The sequence below is a fragment of the Panthera leo genome, chromosome A1 (genome assembly GCF_018350215.1).
Source record: "Panthera leo isolate Ple1 chromosome A1, P.leo_Ple1_pat1.1, whole genome shotgun sequence".
Taxonomy (NCBI): domain Eukaryota; kingdom Metazoa; phylum Chordata; class Mammalia; order Carnivora; family Felidae; genus Panthera; species Panthera leo.
In genome coordinates this window covers 184,704,363-184,724,509 of record NC_056679.1, presented here as the reverse complement: position 1 = coordinate 184,724,509, position 20,147 = coordinate 184,704,363, and the positions used below count along the sequence as shown (strand labels likewise).

Below are 20,147 nucleotides of genomic sequence, written 5' to 3'. Positions count from 1 at the left end.
AAGATAGGAGGAAAGGAGGATAACTCCAAGTAGAAAGGGAAGACTGTTAACACTGGACAGAGCCGAAAAATATTTTAGTTGGATGATTGTTTGCTTAAACGGCCCTTTGAAGCAATCTTGAATTGCAGTGTTAATTCCATAGTAAAATTTCCCCATGGAATATTACAATACAGGCTGGCTATGAGACAGTCTCTAGTTTGTTTTCAGGCACATTGTAGGTGCTCAATTGTTTGTGGAATTAATGTGGTTGTGAGAGAAATGACCCAGAAACAGTGATATGACTGAGGTCTCCTTGTGAGCCCACAACTGCATGGACCATGAGCCCTGAAGAATGGTTGGCTGCCCACTGACTCTCAGATGGCCTGAAAATTGATCCTAATATTCAAATAATCCCTATGATCTGGAGTGTAGGGAAAAGGATAAATATTTCAACCAGGGTCTTCAACTCCTCAGGAGCCAGTAAAAGATAGGAGAGGTCCCTGCTGCAGAAGAGCCCTTGTAGGGACCATGCATTGACCCAGCAACATAAGTTTCTTACAAAGTTGAAGGATGATTATTAAAATTAATGGGTGCTCTCCTTTTGGGATGAGCACTGGGTGTTGTATGGAAACCAATTTGACAATAAATTTCATATATTGAAAAAAAATGGGTGCTCTTATAAGTAATGTAAATCTACTATAGAGATCATTTAAAAAGTAATTGCTAAGGGTGCCTGGGTGGCTCAGTCAGTTAAGCATCCAGCTTTAGCTCAGGTTATGATCTCACGGTTTGTGAATTCCAGCCCTGCGTTGGGCTGTCTGTTGTCAGTGCAGAGCCTGCTTCAGATCCTCTGCCCCCTGTCTCTCTGCCCCTCTCTCCCTCACTTGCTTGTGCATGCTCTCTCTCTCTCTCAAAAATAAGTAAACATTAAAAAAAGTTATTGCCATACATTTTATTTTTGTTTTTAATTTATTTTTAAAATTTATTCTTGGCATATAATTGACATACAATGTTATATTAGTTTCAGGTACCATATGTTTTTTAAAAGAAATTACATTTTTATTTTAAGTTTTTATTTTTATTTTTTTATTTTATTTTTTAATGTTTATTTATTTTTGAGAGAGAGAGACACACAGAGTGTGAGCAGGGGAGGAGCAGAGAGAGAGGGGGACACAGAATCCAAACCAGGCTCCAGGCTCTGAGCTGTCAGCACAGAGCCCGACGCGGGGCACGAACCCACCAGCTGTGAGATCATGACCTGAGCCGAAGTGGGACACCCAACCAACTGAGCCACCCAGGCACCCCAAGTTTTTATTTTTAGTTTAGAGGGAGAGAGAGAGAGTGTGAGCAGGAAAGAGGGGCAGAGGAAGAGAGAGAGAGAATCTTAAGCAGGCTCCAGATTTTGTGTGGAGCCTAACGTGGGGTTCGAGTCCATGACCCTGGGATCATCACCTGAGCCAAAATCAAGAGTTGGATGCTCAACTGACTGAGCCACCCAGGCTCCCCTATTCCAGGTGCCATATGTTTTTAATTGGCGTCTGTTAACCATAGAGTAGATCTGCAGTGTTTGACATACACAGAGAAGGAAAACACAGACTGAGAGACTCCAAAGAATATTTGACCCTTCTGCCTTCTAATTGATGTAGAAAGATATTGTTTGCATCATGTGATAGATAATGATCTCTTTAAATTATCACCTTGGCAATAATGTAGCATGATGTAATAGGCCAAGTAGAATATCTGGGGTCTAGTCCTCATTTTTGCTCTTTAACTACTTTTATATCTTTGGGCGAGAAACAGCCTGATTAGGCTTTATCATCAGGAAGCTGAGAATAAAAATACCAGTCCCGCTTATTTTGCAAGGTTGTTGCAAGGATGAAATGAAATAAATAAATAAATATGAAAACATTTTATAAACTGCTGTTATACAACTATAAAGTCTCATTACTTGCTGAGATTACAATATCCTCAAATTTTAGTGTGTAGATAAGAGTCATTTGTGGTGCTTGCTAAGAATGCAGTTTCCAGAACTTCTATTTCCAGCAATACATAAGGCAACAGAGCCCGAAAAACCCTCCCGCTACACAACTCCTAGAAATGTTGGATAAAGTATATCCAACGTCATTATAAATGCATAACTGAGCTTGTGATCAAGAAATGAAAATTTCTAGGGCCAGAAACTGGAAGAGGAAGAAGTGACTCAGAGAGGTAATTGGGTGCTAAAGACACAGCTGCCTTGAGGGACAATAATATAAGTAGAATGTTTTAGGCTGGAAGCAGAGAGAAGACAATGTCTGTGGCTCACCCAAGGTGTAGAATCAGACCCGCGACCTTCTGTATATCCACTTCTCATAAAGGGCATTTTTCCTCATTAAAAAGGCAGACTAAAAGACAAATCTACCATTGACCAAGGGAAGGGACAAGGAGCCTAACCCTCCTAGTGGTTTACAAAGACCCCAGCTGTGAAATTAACTCTAAGCTCCTGAGATTGTGGAACTGAAGCACCAAGGGCAGAAGCCAAAGTATTTTTCCTTGTAGTTATGTCCCCTCTGCCCAAGGGTCTGTGGATTCTAGAAATAAAGCCCCGTCTAACATTAACTCCAGTTCCCAAATCCATTTGTAATAAGACCTAGCAGAAATATAGACTCTCAAGGACTTTAGACATTGGATATAAGGGACAGAATGTAAGTATGTATAAAATGTTTGAAAAGTGCAGATACCTGGGTGCAAACGAATCAATAGTTGGGGTGGGCCTGAGAATCTGCACTTTAAGAAAGCATCCTAAAAGAGTTAAGATGCAGATGGCCTTCAGAAGACCCACTGGGAAATGTAGCTTTGCCAGTTTTCCAAAATGGATTCCACTGGCCACTTTAAATACTAAAAGGTATTCATATTTGGCTCTACCTCCATGTTAGTGGGTTAAAAAAAGTAACTTTTAGTTTTTTTTTTTTCAAATATTTATTTATTTTGAGAGACAGAGACAGAGAGCACAGGGGAGGGGTAGAGATAGAGGGATCCCAGGCAGGCATGCTCCCAGCTGTTAGCATGGAGCCCAATCCCACGAAGCCATGAAATCAGGACCTGAGCTGAAATCGAGTCAGACACTTAACCGACTAAGCAACCTAGATGCCCCTAAAAGGAATACCTTTTAATGAGGAATTTTCTTTTCTGCTCTGTGGCTAATCAGGTTTTATCAGTTTTCTGACTTAAGTGGATAATTAGGTAGCCAGAATTTTTTTCCTTTGGCCCAAAAAACAAGCAAAGAACAACAATAACAACAAACAATGATACTCAATGAGTGTGCGTGGGTGGCTCAGTCCGTTAAGGATCTGATTCTTGATTTCAGCGCAGGTCTTGATCTCAGGGTCATAAGTTCAAGTCCCGTGTTGGGCTCCATGCTAGATGTGGAGCCTACTTAAAAAAAAAAATAGCTAAATAAATAAAAATAATGATACTGAAACAACATGGAGAGTAAATGGAAGTGCCATTCTCTTCCCCTCTTTTGCCGTCTTCTTCCCTAGTGGCCTCCCTTTATTGCTGCTGAGTCTGCTCAGGCTGGAAATGCCCCTCATCTTGTTATAACTTATGGAGGTTAAAATGGTGCATAATGGACGATTGAGGCAGATGGTGACTTTCTTTACTGTTTATGTTCCTCCCATATTGAAAACTTGTAGCTGCTCCAGGTGCATTTTGGCCTTTGGTGAAGGGTTGGGGAAGGGATTGAGAAAGGGTTAGAGGAAGGTCTCAAGAGAACAGCCACCAGAAAAATTTTAGTCCTGGCTTCCCATCTTCCTATTCTCCATCACCTTTTTATCTATTGAACTCAACATGAGTCAGGTTTTGCTTTTGAAAGCCCTGTGCAGGGAAGAGTTGTTTTTCCTATCTTTGAGCTGTTCAGCCATCTGTCCCAGTTTCTTCCTGGTTTCCTGTTATTTTCATTCTGCCTTTATAAAGATTAACATGCGGTGCAACCACATATTCTATTAAGCTTGTCTCCTCACTTCTTTATCTCATTAACTGCTTGATCACTATGAATAAAAATAATCTTCCATTAAGTCACAACTTCAAACGTCTCTGAGACTTTAGATCAAGCAAACCTTCAACAGCTTAAAAAAAATCTCTTTAAATCCAAGAGGTTCACTTCAAAGGAAAACCTATGGGTGTTCTCAACCCAACTGACAGGTAAATAGTCATTTGTAACTAAAGATATGCAAGTAAGGAAACACAGCTTACTCTGGAGTTTATACCTTCTCTTAACTTCTTCTCTACTTAAAAGGGCAACTTAAGACCTGGCTGGAGATAGGATTGGCTTGGATAATACAACATTGTACACATGGAAATAGGGTAGTATTGGAAGCAACCATACAGCTTTCTGTCCTATTTCATACTTTTTTTTTCGTATTTACAAAATTAATACACAAAGAAATAAAAGAGAAAATGGGGACAAAAGGAGGCAGTGTTGGTAGGGACAAACATCACCCAACCAGAGATAACTACTATTAATAATTTGATAGTCCTTGTAGTTTGTGTGTGTGTGTGTGTGTGTGTGTGTGTGTGTGTGTGTGTGTAAATAAAAAAGGATAAAATGCATATTCTTTCATAGATATTCTTTTTTTTTTTTTTTTTTTTTTTTTACATCCATATACTTTCTTCATGTGAAGGATAACTTTGTGTGTGCTGTTTTCTTTGCCTGGACTGTCCTTCTTTTACCCAAAGAACGCCTTCTTCAGAACTCTACTCTGAATCTCCTTGCCTTTGGGAACCATTTTTGATCTGCTGACTTTTTTATTCCCCACTGGATGTTTCCTTTGCTTAGTGGTCTCCTTCTGGGCACTGATCATAGTTGTAGTTTTTTATTCCTGTGTGATTTTTTTATTGTTTTGTCTCTCCCACTAGACTTTAAGCCTCATAAGGGTACAGGTTGGGTATTCTCAGGGCCCAGCACAGTGCCTGACACAAAGTAGGTGCTTCAAGAACTTTGGTTTGGATGAAAGAATGATAAGTTTTCAGATATTCTATGCTTGTCCAGCTATCATTTAACTTTGAGGCTGCTTATTGGCTAATATAAACACGATAATGGGTATCACTGTATGAAACAGCCTTGCCCACAACCTTAGTTATTTCTTTAGAAAGATTCCTAGAAGTAGAATTACTAGACTAGAGAGTATGGGGCACTTTAGTGCCTTAGATACATACTTCCAGAAATATGTCAATTATTACAGTCTTTAGTAGTAGAAAAGAATACCTATTTCCCCATATTGTCATACTTAATTCTAATTTGTAATTTTTTTTTCCTGCAAATTGACTATTCCTAATCTTTGTCTTTTTTTTTTTTTCCTATTTGGATATCTATCTTTCTGTATTTATGACAATCCTGTGAATTAAGATTCTTGGCCATGTATCACAGTCTGTCTTTTGACTTAAACCTTTTCTTTTTTAAATCTATCAATTGATGTATGTGTATTTATTTGCACAGATGCAGAACTCTCCATCTTTTTTCCCTTGTTTTGTTTGTTTGTTTGTTTTTATCTTTATAAAGTTTTTCCCACATTAAGATTATAGAAATAATAGCTGGGGGAAAAAACAAACAAACTAAGGGTATAATGAGTATATAGAGGGAGAAGACTGGATTAATCTATAAATGAAGGTGGTGAATTGATCAATTATATGGAAGGGAAAAAGTTCATCTCATCTAACATCTTACATGAAAGTATGCTCCAGATGGATTCAGATCAAATTTTTAAAAGTATGAAAGAATTGGAAGAAAGTATTGGTGAGTACCACTTATCTGTCTTAATTGAGTACTCAAATAAGAGTTAAGAATCTAAGAATTACTTTGGATGAAAAAATAATTTCCCATTGTTAAAAGTTTTGGTTAGAGATTTTGATCAGAGATTTCCCAAGTAGTTCAGTGTTGAGAGGGAGATTCTAACCTTGCTCTCTAAATACCAACTACTTTTTTCTGAGCTCCACAACAACACTTCTGGTTAAAGTAAGCCAGGGAAGTAAATAGTGTGGTAGAGAAAGGCCCTGTAGTTGCAATTAGAAGACCCAGTGTCCCGTCCTGGCTGTATCTCATTACTCATCACATAGTTAGATCATCTGGGGAGAACTTTTTCTTAGACATTTTTTTTTTAATCTGTAAAATGTATAACAAAAATCTCTGTGCCATCCACTTCACAGAGTTGTTGGGAAGTTCAAATCAGGTACTACAAATGGGCAGTATTATTACTGAAGAGTGCTGTACATAATAATAGCTCAATGCGTTTTATATTGTTGCTATTTATGTCCCAATCTATCTTTCCTGCAAAACTATTTCTTTAAGAGCATGTTTGTTCCTCCCTGCATTCTGAAGCTGTCTGGCACGATGGCTTTCCTTAAAGATTATACTCTGCAGTAATGAAGAGCCCTGACAGGAGTCCTGCTGAGTTTGGTTTGAATCCAGGTTCTGTGGTTTGTATTAATGTGACCTTGGGCAAGTTATGTAATCTCTCTTATGTTTCAGTTTTCCCATCTTTGAAAAGAGGATAAAAATAGCACTTCTCTTGGTAAGTCAAGGCTCTGGTTATGTCAGTAATCCAAACTATGGTTGTTGAAGTAATAAAGGGAATGCAGTAGCTTATCAATCTCTATCTCTATCTCTATCTCTATCTCTATCTCTATCTCTATCTCTATCTCTATCATCATCTCTATCTCTATCATCTATATCTATATCTCATGTGTTTCTGTCTCTGTCTCTGTATCTATCTAGCTGTACTTTCCAGGAGTGGTTAGTTAAGGTATGATCTTGTTACTCTCTTTTGATTTGCTTTTTCTTTTAGCCTCAACCTCTTTTGATTTGCTTTTTCTTTTAGCCTCAACCTTTTATTTTTCCCAAACAAGATTTATCTACACAGCAGAGAAAAAGGTGTTATAGTCCCTAATTTACATCAAGTAAATGTATCACGTTCTCCAACTTGATATTTTGACAATTCACACATTAAAAAAAAATCCTGGTAAAATGTCTTCATTGGTTCTACTTTGGTCATATTCTCACCCTGAATTAACCATGTGGTCTGGTGGAGGGGGTGCGTTGGTTGTTTAGACTTGGTTCCCCTGTCCTTTTATGACTGTGGTCATGTGGGGTTCTAGGAGTGTCAGTCCTCCCACTATCACATGATTAAAGAATGGGAGAAGCAGTTCCCCAGAGGAAAGGGTGTATTAACACACAAATATAACCAATGTCCATGAGTTTCCTCATATGTACCATTGGTACATAGCAAGTGCTCAAGAAAAAAGAAAAAAAGTTAGCTTTTACTAGTATTATGATTCAGTGGAAGGATATTTGTTTCTAGGCATCTTGCAGATATCAGTCACCTTCTGAATTGTTGCAGTTAAACAACCTTTGACTAGGTTTAGTGTAAACATCTAGGAAAGAGTTGTAGGAGATCAGGTGATAAGAGAAAGGAAAGGAAGCCATCATGACTCCTTACAGGAACCAGGACCCAGAAGGGCACTGGGGCTTAGAGCAGGGGAAAGAAGCCTGTCTTTTCTGATGAGTGGTTCCTCATAATAAATGCTTATTTTCAGTGGCAGCTGTAGGAGTATGCTAACCTTGAGTCTCTACTGCCATTCTCAAGCTCTCTTCAAGAGTCAAATAGTTAGGCTTAAACACGATTACAGTGACATAAGACTCTGGCTCCTCTGTTTTTGTTTTTTGTTTTTTCCTTCCAACTTGTTAGTCTGTTGCCCCTACATTTTTGCCCTTTTGTCTCCTCAGACTTGGATTTATCTCAGTTTTGACTTTTTCCTTTAGCATGACTCTGGTCACATACAGATAATGCCCAATAATAATACCTAATGAGAAAAATGGAATTTAGTTTAGCTTCCTTGTATGTGTTGCATTGTTGAGACTAAAAAAAAAAAAAAAAAAAAAAGGTTGAATCTTTTGACTTAGAGCCATGGAAACACTCTTCTTACTTAAGAACCATCAACTTAAAGTTGAGGCTTCCAACTGGCGTAGATCTTCACAGCAAGCAGGCAAATCTTTTGAAATAAAACCAATCTTTTCTTAAAGACAGACATCAGGAGCACATAAAAAATCACGTGCACTACAATGTATTTTGGGGGTAATTTTCCTTGATTATAAACAACATTTTGATGTACTTGTATCTAGAACATTGATGAGATAGAGTTCGAGTGAATAAATAGTTTCTGCATTTCATGATGTGATTTTAATTCCTCCACCTTGGCTGCTTAGGAGTAACAGCTTAATCTGATATCACTGAAAATAAGAAATATCTGTATTTCCGTGATCACTGAGAGTTCATATTGGATTGTAAGCTCAGATAGAACTGACCTGAGGCTTATCAGAGCTGAGCAACGGAGCTGCATGAGAACAGAATAAGATTTAATCAGAAAGGAAATTCTGCTTCAGAAACAGTCTTTGCCCCACCAAACGACACTTGGGGAGGAAGGAGGACAGGAGATGAGAAACAGAAAAAAGGAACATTTCAAACACTTTTAAAAAATAGCACTTTTCCCCCCTGGTAACTTCTCCACTCAGTTAGGTTTAGTATAAAGTAATCCTGCGTGTTCCTGAGGAAATCTTCTGGTTATGTTCTCGAAGCAGGTGAATAATGGAGATATCTGCCACACTGGAAAATAGTGCCGATCAATAATATTGTGATTTTTGTTTGCCATGCCTTTTTTGCAGCTGACTCACCTTCTCTTCTCTCTGGAGCTTGGATGCTTTATTTAGAGATGGGGTTTTTATCTTCTCTTTTCCTAATGGCGATGTTTGGAGGACCAAGGGAGCAGCTATGAAAGTGACTCTGGAGGGCAAATACCCAAGCCTTTAGTACTGCAGTGATTTCCTGAACTCACAACCCGTTGCGGGGTTACTGTGTTACTGAGGCCACAGCGCATATACCTCACCCTGTTCTGATACTATTCAGGGCAGACAGATGTGGCCATCAAAGCTCTTGCTATTGGAAGATTTTTTCTGCTCCTGCAGAATGATGTACTGTAGCTAAAACTTTAATTTTAGCAAGTAGGATGATTGTTACTTCTCTAATGCCTCTGATTAAGGTCAGCAGCAGACATTACTTGGGAACTAAGATTGCTCTCATGAGCAAATGATACAGGGGAAGAAATTAAAAAAAAAAAAAAGTTTCTGTCTTGAAAATGGAGGATACCAGAGGGAAATGTGTGGTGTACAGATTGTATCAGTTTTCTCATACCATGTGGTATGCAAGACATAATGGCTTCAACAACACCAATTTATTTACTTATACTTTTGCCATTTAGATAGGGCTCAGCTGGTCTGGCTCATCTCTGTTTCCTGTGGTGTCGGCTGGACTCAGTATGTGTTTGTGGTCAACTGGGTAGCTTGCACAACCTCTCCGACATGCCTAGCAATTGGCTCGGTGGCTCTCCTTTGAGTGGCTCCGCAGCGGGATAGCCTGGGCTTCTTCACTGCATTAACAGCTTTCCCAACTATGTACCATAAATCTCAACCTCCATAAAGAAATATTTCACCACCTTCCCTGGACCATTTCCTGTAGTCATAAATGTTGTCAAAAAAGACCCTTCCACTGAAGCTATCCTGCTCTGCCAGCTACTTCAGCTTTTGCTTGTCCTTCCATGTGTATTCCAGCATGGCAGGGTTGTCATTGCAGCCATGTCTTACTATGTACCTTCATCCATGCACTGGACCCTCATATCCCTAAAGCAGTGTGGCTCTCCTGGGCAAGGTGGCAACACTGCTCCCTCCCCTCTGGACTATTATTTTATTTTATTTAATTTTTAAAGTTTATTTATTTATTTAGAGAATGAGCAGGGGAGGGGCAGAGAGAGAAGGAAAGAGAGAGAATCCCAAGCAGGCCCCACATCATCAGCACAGAGCCCAATGTGGGGCTCGATCCCACAAGCAGTGAGATCATGATCTGAGCCGAAATCAAGAGTCAGACGCTCAACCAACTGAACCACCCAGGCAGCCCTTCTCTGGGCTACTATTTTAAAGGGGCTCCAAGCAGGACTGTCGTATCCGCATTTTGTTCCCTTTCTTCATCCTCTGTTATTCTTCTTCTATTTTAGACATGAATCCAGCATGGGCTTGGCTGGGAATGAATGGATTTGACTAGGGCACACTACTGAATTAAACCAATGGGATTTTACTTGCTGAAGCCTATCGTGTCCCATTCTTTCTATCTTTAGGATGAATTCTCCCAAGGTCCTAATTTTCTAGATAGCAATCTAACTATCCAGCTAGGACACCCCCTGTTTCACTCATCATCACTTTCTTCAACTAGCACCAGTATCAAGTGAGGTTTGTCCCATTTTAAAGGTGAAGAAACTAAGTAAATGAAATGGGAAATTTAACTCCCTTGACTTATGCAGCCACTGTAGGTTAGGGGAAAAAAAATAAAGGCGACATTCCAGCACTCTATTTAGTCCATTCCTCAGTTGGCAAATCCTCCTTATCCTAAGAAATCAAAGATATCCTGTGGGGGTAGCAACGAGATACTCCATATGGTGTTCTGCTCTTTCTCACCCTTTTAATTTGGCTCATTGTTCAATCTTAATTTGCAATTGTCACAGCTGCGATCGCATTCCCAATGTTCCACCAACTCCAAAAACCCTTGAATCTGAACCCTCGGTGGTTTTAATTTTATTTTTGTTAAGAAAGGTTATGTTGTCACAATGGGTAAAGGTAGCTCTTCAGTGAGGGAAAACATTTTTTTTGGGGAAAAAGATACTTCTAATTTCGTATTAAGCTTCAGAATGGGCTGCCACTGTGGAACCTCAAGTGCAGGGGAGTTGACAATTCAGCCATAATCAAGCTAACTGAATTGGACAGAGCAATGTGAGACATAATTAGCAATTCCGTTCAGCGAGCTGTCTCCTGAAAAACTTAAAATACCTTCCCTGCCTCATGCATATTCAGTGCCTCATTTGCTATTGTTTTTATCCAACAGGTTGAAATTCAAAAGGAAAAAATTCTGAGTTGTCTGTCTCATTTTCATCCCCCGCATTCTCTGTCTCTTCAGCAGCCCCCCCCCCTGCACCGCCTGCCCCGCCACCCAGCCAGTCCCATTTCAATACAGCAGGGTCACCCCAGTGCCAACTGCACACTGATGAATACAAAGTCCTCTGAGCACATTTTTTCTCTTGCTAGTACCTTTGTCAACCTTTCCTCTTAATTAGATAAACTGAGCATGTATGTTTGCACTGTGGAATTATGACCATTCAGTTGTAGTGGTCAGGCTTCTGTTGGGCATTCTGTCTGTCACGTGGTTATTGGGTCAGGATAGGTTTGTGCAGAATTGGAGATTGATTGATGATCCCGTGCTTTTCCTCCTGATCTCTATCCACCTTGATGGGTTAAGCTTTCACTTGCCTTGATGTTTCAGGGGGTTAGACTTTTGCCTTGTAGATGTGCAGCAAGACGGAGACCGCAGAAGTAATGAGAGGGAAGGGAAAAAAAATCAAACACATTCCTTTCTGTTGCCTACAACCGTGGTTAGCTGAGCCTACAAATTCCCCTTTAGAAGACTGTCTATGGGGCGCCTGGGTGGCTCAGTCGGTTGAGCGTCTGACATCGGCTCAGGTCATGATCCCGCGGTCTGTGAGTTTGAGCCCTGCGTCGGGCTCTGTGCTGATAGCTTGGAGCGTGGACCCTGCTTTGGATTCTGTGACTCCCTCTCTCTCTGCCCCTCTGCTGCTCATGCTCTGTCTCTCTCTCTCTCTCTCTGTCAAAAATAAATATAAACATAATAATTAAAAAAAAAGACAGTCTATAAAATGTGTTGGGTGTGAATACTCTGGAAAGACCCCCTGAAGGGGTTGTCTGCAGAGGCAGTATGGTGTAGTACAAGCAAGAGTTGGAGTTAGATCTAGGGTCAAATCCTAGCTCTATACTTATTAGCTGTGTGGTCTTGACCAAGTTACTTAACCTCCCTAATCCCCACATGCTTCATTTGTACAACAAAGATCATACCAACCCTGTGTGTGAGTATCATTATGAGGAATACATAAAATAAGCTATAGGGAAGACCTAATTGAGTGTCTGGCACACTCCATTGTGTTCAATAATTGTGTCCTTCCTTTTCTTTCCTCCCCTTCTTCATATTAGTCTTTCCTTTCCTTTTTCTTTCTGCTTTATTATATTTTGTCGTCTGAAATCAGAAAATGTAAAATATTCTAAAATTTCTGGAAAATTACTCAGCACTTTACATCTCGTTCCCTACAAAGCTTCTTTATCTTAAAAGACACATTCTAGCAATTAGTACATGCTGATTTAAGTTTCATCTTCTTTCCCCTCCCCCATTAATATCTGCTAAAGGTGACAGGCCAAAGGTATAAATTGAGTTAAATGAGAAATTAAAAGTTTTTCTAATCCTAAATCCCCAGAAGCATCACTATATTTCATCACTTCAAAAAATAGCTTCTTTCAGATTTTAGCTTTTCCATTTGGGGAGCATTAGAATAAGAAAAGCATATTGATAAAATTTCATGTTAAAAAATTTTAATTTGCTGACCTAACTTGGAAGGTTTAATTTTCACATCTTTTTTTTTTATGTGAAAAGTAGGAATTTCAGGCAAACTCAGGCTTGTAAATATTTTAGAAGAAGCTGAGATATACTCTAAATGGATTCTGTATCAAATACAACAGTAATGTTCAAAAGAGAGTTCTAACGGGAAATAAAAGGAGAGCAAAGGTCGCCAGTGTTGTAAATCAGGAGAGGAGAGTTGGGAAGTTATTCTTTTTCAAAGTTAAATTTGTTGTAGCAGGTTGGCATCTGAATAAGTTGGTAGGATGAGAAATGAATGCAAAGACTAGGCCAAGTAGAGGTACTTCTTTTCCTCCCCTCCTTCCTGAAAGCATATGTGTCAGACCAGTTGGCAGGTGATTTTAGCCTTCATTGATTACCATCACACACTGTCCCCTGTTTTCCAGGCAAAAGTCTTGTTTTGTTTTGTTTTTCAAAATAATGCAGAATACTTGAGGGGATGGGTCACCTCACTTATTTGATATGGCCTCCCACAGCTTCTAGCCCACCCTATATATGTGTTAAGCAAGAAAGGAATCTTTGCACACTGCAACTAGAATGAGAGAAAATGAAGCCGTGAACCTATCTTCCATCTGCAGTAACCCTTGCGAATGTGTTACGGCCAAGGCTATGAGCCACCAGCCTCGCCAACAGAAATGGATGTACAGGAGGGATGAAGAGATGAAGGCCAGATGGGAAGCCTTTGAAACAAATATGTTGAACTCTAACACTGGAAAGAGATAAAGAATGAAGTGAAAATGGAGAGAATGTGAAAGATGAAAGAAAAGAGGTGGTGGCTCACCTCCCACGGAGAGAATTTTGACTGTGACCAAGTTCCAACACAGTTTCCATGTCATACATGGGGAGGGTAGAGGAGGGACTAGGAATCATGACCTCTTGGACTGAACACCTTTAGTTAGGTCTTCAACATAACCTCTTGTGTCTCTCAAGCAGGAACTTGATAAGCAATACTTTTGTTTTTAAATATGAAATTTATTGTCAAATTGGTTTCCATACAACACCCAGTGCTCATTCCAAAAGGTGCCCTCCTCAATACCCATCACTCACCTTCCCCGATAAGCAATACTTAAGGGAGACTTGAAGGAGCCCATACCCTGAAGAATGGGGGCAGAATAGAAGCAGACATTTGAAGCGTAGGGAGAGATTTGCACATTGTTAGCAGTGGAAAATATCATCCTTTGCCTCTGCTTCCTTGAGCAAAACTTCCCAGAGTTTTGAAAGAAATTAATCTGATGTTTCTACTTTAACCCCAATAGAAGCCTAAATCCTGAAAAGTTTCTGCAATAAGTATATTTTGTTGACAGGTTATTGTATAGGGTATAACCTCCCACAAAAAATCTTGTCTAAATCCACCAGAATGGTGAAAATGAATGATACTGCATCAAAGTCATGCCTGTATTTGTTACATAGCCTTCAATTTTTTGCTTCTTTCTCCCTTATACTTTTTAAAAGCAGGGAGTCTATTGAGAAATCTTATTAAAAATCACAAACTGAACAGCAGACCCCCCCCCTTTTTTTTTGAGAACCAGAAACAGATTTTAAATGACAAAAAAAAAAAAAACCCTCCTTTAATCTTTTTGTAACATCTTGACAGTGGTGCCAGAAGATGTCTGCTTCTGCCTTCAAAATATAATTGCTTTTGGCCTGAAATAATTCATTTCCCACTCTTTTTCCTCTACTAGAAATCTTTGCCCTTTAAGCTGGATATTTCCCCTTAATTTTGTGGCTACTTTTTTGGAAGGTAATGGAAAGGGGTAGGGAGCTGGTAGTCTAAGGAGTCCAGAATGAATGTCACAACACAGTACCTTGTGAAGGTGTAATGTGGGATAGAGCATCCGTGAACCAAGGCAGGCGGGAGGGGGGGCGAGCTAACAAATTTTGTCATAAAAATGAAGTTAACTGTAACACTGTTGGCTATCTAGTGTCATCAAAGGTATTTGACCTTTTTAAATCCATCAGAGCATGTTTCTATTTGTTCTGTTTTCAATAACTCAAGTGAAGTCATATCACAGTTGAAAAGATTTTTAGTAGTATAGTGTCTTAAAGATGCCAGATCTTGTTTTCTCCGAAGAATCCTTTATAAACATTGGAGTAGGAGTGTCCTCAGATTTCTGTAAAATCTATATCTGTGGACTCTTTAGCAGGAAACATTTCTGATTTGGGAAATAAGCCTAGTGGGCAATAGAAATAGGTGATCTCAGCAAAAGGGGGATCTTCAATGGTGGGATGGGGAGGGTAGGCAGCAGTGAGAATCCATAACTGCAAAGTGGCATGGTGTGTCCTTCGATTGCCTAAATTCAAGTCCTGAATCACAAACTACTGAGAAGAAAGATAATGAAGGGAAAAAGAGGATGTGAAAGAGAATCAGAGTGTTGACCATCACAGTAAACTTAAGAGTTTTGGGCTCCTTGTCTTGTAGAGTATCTTTTTTCCCATATATATCTGTCATTTCTTTTTTCCAAACCAGTTCTGTGAAGGTATGTGTAGTCCATCAGCTCTTTTATGACTTAGTTGTACAAATGCTTTTGGCTTCCTTGCATCTACCTTTCTCTATATTCACTAAAGCCCAGAAAAGGACTATGCCATGCACGTCATGGGGCTTATGGGATTAAGCAACTCTCTGCTGCCAACTTCTGTCCAGATTTGATGTGCTGGATGAATGAAGATTTGTCTAATAGAGTATCTTCTCTGCTTTTATAATTGCTTGCGAAAATAGGAAATACGTGAATAAAACAGGGGCTGGGGGAAGGGAACTCCAAGCCTCTGTTGCAGTACTCTCAACTCCTTGGAAGCCATCAGGCACACTATTGCTTCCACTTGCCTTGACGTTACTTAGCTACTGAGAGGCAGGGTGGAGGTGGTGCATTTCATACATAGGCAAGAATTTAAGGTACTTTTGGAGAAGCAAATCTAGGTCCAAGTTTTCTTCTTTCTTTGGAAACACAAAGATGAGAATTAACATGCACTGAGCACTTACTATGAGCCAAGCACTGTGCTTGATGCTCCTTATAATATGTGGTTGGGCGTGTATCCCATTTCCCAGTAAGACACAATCACCAACATTCTGGGAAGGATCAGTTGCCTTAAAATTAAACCCATGGTTTATGCTATACATTATTATGGTCTCTTAGGAGATTCTCAATGGATGAAAACAAAGATTCAGTCTTGCTAGCTGGGTCCAAGACATAGAAGAAGAAACTGATTATTTTCCTTAGGTTTTCTTCCAATCCAGGACTTCATATGTCTTTTTCACTTCTCTTTATTAGTTATTTAATGCTATCTGTCCTTCCTGGGCTATAAGATCTGTTTAATTCTGAGTCCCATTTCCAGGATTCCCACTATACTCTATTACTTGTAAGTCCACTTTCCTTCTGAGGAGCATGGCTCTTATCTATTTCAGTCTTTGGGGATCCCAAGAAGTTTTATGCAAAACTAATGATCTTTTATTATTATTAAGAGGTCTCGTTTTCCTGGAGGATTAGCACCTCCTAACTCTAGAGACCATCTCATTTTATCCTTATAACAGCTTGGCAAGGTAGGTTGGCACGACCTTATTTTACTCTGAGGAAAGTAAGTTCAGAGTTAGATAAGTTGCTTAAATCACGTAATTAGTAAATGGTAGAGCCAGAAGTTAAATATGGGTCTGTTTGGGGCTAAAGGAACTATGTATGTTCCTTTTACACAATCATCTCTTAAAATCTAACATTTATTGAATGCCTACTGATGGGTCAAGCACTGTGCCAAGGCTGCTATGCTGAGGAATTCTGAAATGGAGTTGGCATCAAATGGAGTTGGCTTTCTGAAGTACTATGATGAGAGAGATTCTGTGATCTTGTCTACACTCAGTGGGAAAGGATGTTGGGATTCATCGTTAATGTCTGTCATGGGAGCATGATAAGGTGGCTTTGCCAATTATTCACCTTCTCTCACAGAGCCACCCAACATCAGGAGTAGGATAATATGATATTTAAGAGCTAGATTTGACCTGTTACAGACCAGATTCAAGTCCTGAATCCACAATGTAACTGCAATGTCTTGAGGAAATCACTTAAACTGAGTCTTCAGTATCTCATTTTTTTTTTTTTTTTGAAAGAGAGAGCATGAGCATGAATGGAAGTTGGAGGGGGGCAGAAGGAGAGGGAGAGAGAGAATCCCAAGCAGCACCCCCCATCCCATGTGGGGTTTGAACCCACGAACCATGAGATCATGACCAGAGCAGAAACCAAGAGTCAGACACTCAACCAACTGAGCCACCCAAGAACCCCTCCATTATCTCATTCTTTATTATTTTGTTTATTTATTTATTTTGTGTGTGTGTGTGTGTGTGTGTGTGTGAGAGAGAGAGAGAGAGAGAGAGAGAGAGAGAGAGAGAGAAACACTTGCACAAGCTGGAAAGGGGCAGCTTTCCATGAGATCTCGACCTGAGCTGAAATCAAGAATCAGATGAGCCACCCAGGTGCCCCTCTCATTCTTTAAATGAGGATGATCATGATATTCACTTTGGGTTACTATGAGCCTTAAATGTGACAATACACTAGAAGCACATAATGCAATGCTTGGTACATTAGGTCTTTAGTAAATGTTACCTGTTATAAATGCAATGCAAATGGAAGGTTAACTTGATAGACCGCTTGCTATCTTTTTCTTTTTCTTTTTCTAATCGTATAGAGGTTACTTCTCTAAGGATACCTAGTTGACATATTTTTCACAGTGAAATAAAAGAGTAATTATTTTTCCCATTTATTTCTCTGACAGACTCCTCTTCACTTCCTTAAGATTAGAAATCCTGATTTGGCTAACTGATCTGGTCAGTAATGAGCACCAAATACTGACTGGGAGACTCAGGTAAGAAGTCATCTACAAAACCACAGATGAAGGCCTGGTACATTTTGAAAAGTCAGGATGAGTGTAATAAATTTAAGGGGCTTATAGGGGATGCAGGGCAGAGAAAACTCTAATGTCTGTGTTTTGGGTGAAGACGATATTGGTTTTGCAGACCACAGTTTCTCTGTCTCTGCTGCCGTGTTGTGAGATAAGAGAAGTATGAAAAGGTTTGGCGAGGGGCTGAGACTGAGAAATGTAGCCACAAACCAGTTTCTTGTCCGAGTTCCATTAGCACCGTGCAGGCGTGTGCTCCAGTGCTGTGAGTGTACTTAGGGAGCTTGTAATTGCCCTGTGCTTCAGTCAAGAGATGGGTAATTGCTCCTATGGGCCATGGATTTCCTGCTAGCAGCAGCTGATTGAAACCAGCCATTTATTGTGGTTAAAAACCCCAGACTTACTGCAGTGTTTACAGATAAACCTTCTGTGCGACAGTCATTTACTCTACCCAGCCATCCATATATTAAAGATATTACATACTACCCCCTCCCTTTCTCTTGAAGACAGATCAACTGTTCTTTTCAGTTTGATTAAATTTCAGTATGTAGTGTTGACATGCCAACTCTTGTATTTTGTAGCTTATGCTTTAAATAAATTTGCATTTCTTTGGACCAAAGTTCTATTTTGGGGGTGTTTGTTAATAGACACACTACTATAGTTTTAGTTAGATACTTTTGCAAAGTTGCTTTTCCTCTTTTCTGTTCCTCCTGTGAGCCAAACACAGATCTTAGCCTGTGTATCTGTTGATGCTCTCATGAGTTGGAACGTAGTAAAGGTAGGCCACTTACTCAGTAGTCATAAATTTTTAAGTTTTGGGGAAGCTGAGAGAGGATTGTGTGTTTTCTAATTTCAGTGGCACCTGCATCTACAGCAGGTACAATAGATGCTACTACATGATATCACAAGGTGGAAGACATCCTGTGTCCACTCTCACCTTACTGGTTTCCCATTCCACTACCCTTGCAGTTCTATTGAATTTATTTTTGGGGGGGCACCTGGGTGGCTCAGTCAGTTAAGCACCCGACTTCAGCTCAGGTCATGATCTTATGGTTCGTGGGTTCGAGCCCTGCATCGGGCTCTGTGCTGACAGCTCAGAGCCTGGAGCCTGCTTCCGATTCTGTGTCTCCCTTTCTCTCTGCCCCTCCCCTGCTCATGCTCTGTCTCTCTGTCTCTCAAGAATAAATAAACGTTAAAAAATAATTTAAAAAATTTTGTTTTTTACTTAAAAATGTTTTTTTTAATGTTTATTTATGTTTCAGAGAGAGAGACAGAATGCAAGCGGGGGAGGGGCAGAGAGAGAGGGAGACACGGAATCGGAAACAGGTTCCAGGCTCTGAGCTGTCAGCACAGATCCTGACTCAGGGCTCGAACTCACAAACTGCGATGTCATGGCTTGAGCTGAAGTTGGACACTTAACTGACTGAGCCACCCAGCTGCCCCTTAAATTTAGGTTTTAGGGGTTAAAAGAGCAGATTGATATCTGCATATGATTCAGGTCTGTCAAGTGGATCTCAAGGTTTTGGGTGGTTTTAATTCAGTTTCTCTGTTTATGAATAGGAACAGTGATATCACCTTCTACTTGCTCCCTTCGTTCTTGGGCCAAGAATGAACAATGAGCACAGTTAGGGATAAACCAGTAATGCCCTGGACTTGTGAAACCAGAAATTCTGTGACTTCCAACCATGCCCCCCCCTTTTTTAAAACTTTCCTACCAAACCTTGGTAGAATTCATGAGTGATTTATGTTCTTTCTATAGCAGTGGATGGGATTATCTGTTAATCTTGACATTTATGTGTAAATTCTCTAGTTGATCGGTGGGAAAATGGTTGATCCATTTTTTTTTTTTTTAATGGAGGAACTGTGAAAAGTTTATATTATCATGGTCAGACCTGGTCAATTAACAAAAGAGGTGAGATTTGTCTTGTGCACGTCTTCTCTTCTTGCAGCTGTATCTCCCCTAGACACATGGAGCTGATGGATTTGTTTGTAATGCAATGTTAAGGAATATATTAATTAGGACTCTCAGGTCTGTGTCTAAGCCTGTGTTCCTGGAACCTCAGATAACGACTACTAATTTACCTTCTAAATTCCGAGGTTGAAATTAACGGTTTGAGTAGAAGCCAAATGAATTAAAGCAAACACTTGCCCCTAGCATACGAATATGGGAATTTGGTCCCCTGGTAGATAGCAGATGGGGTTTGTATGTCTGGGTGTTTAAGAACATGCTACAGGACAAGAAAACAAAAACTTGACTCCTATGATGGTATAGTTCTGTGACTCATTTCAGCAGATTCAAATTTAACACAAAGATTAACGGAGTAATAATTAAATTTATAAAAATAGTTCTTCGTAAAAGACCGAGGGAAATAGTTAATGAATGCTTGCTTCTAGGCCCTGCTACTTTACTTGATGTCTTCTTATTTATTGTTTCCCTGATGAGGTAGATGTTTTCTTTTTTTTTTTTTTTTAATTTTATTTATTTATTCAAGTAATATATACACTCACCATGGGGCATGAACTCACGACCCCAAGATCAAGAGTCTCATGCTTTTCTGACTGAGCCAGCTAGGTGCCCCTAGATGTTATTTTCTTAAAGATGAGGAAGCAGAGGGGCGCCTGGATGACTCAGTTGGATAAGCATCCCACTTCGGCTCAGGTCATGATCTTGCAGTTTGTGAGTTTGAGCCCCGCGTCAGGCTTTGTGCTGACAGCTCAGAGCCTGGAGCCTGCTTC

At 39.8% G+C, this 20,147-nt stretch overlaps 1 long non-coding RNA gene across 1 annotated transcript in view; it reads left to right on the top strand.

Moving 5' to 3' along the window:
• Positions 1 to 20,147, top strand: part of LOC122224947 — a 70,044-nt gene that overhangs the window by 8,869 nt on the left and 41,028 nt on the right. The window contains exon 2 of the long non-coding RNA XR_006205040.1: positions 17,289 to 17,378. This is a non-coding gene — a long non-coding RNA (uncharacterized LOC122224947). The remainder of the gene's footprint in view (positions 1 to 17,288; positions 17,379 to 20,147) is intronic.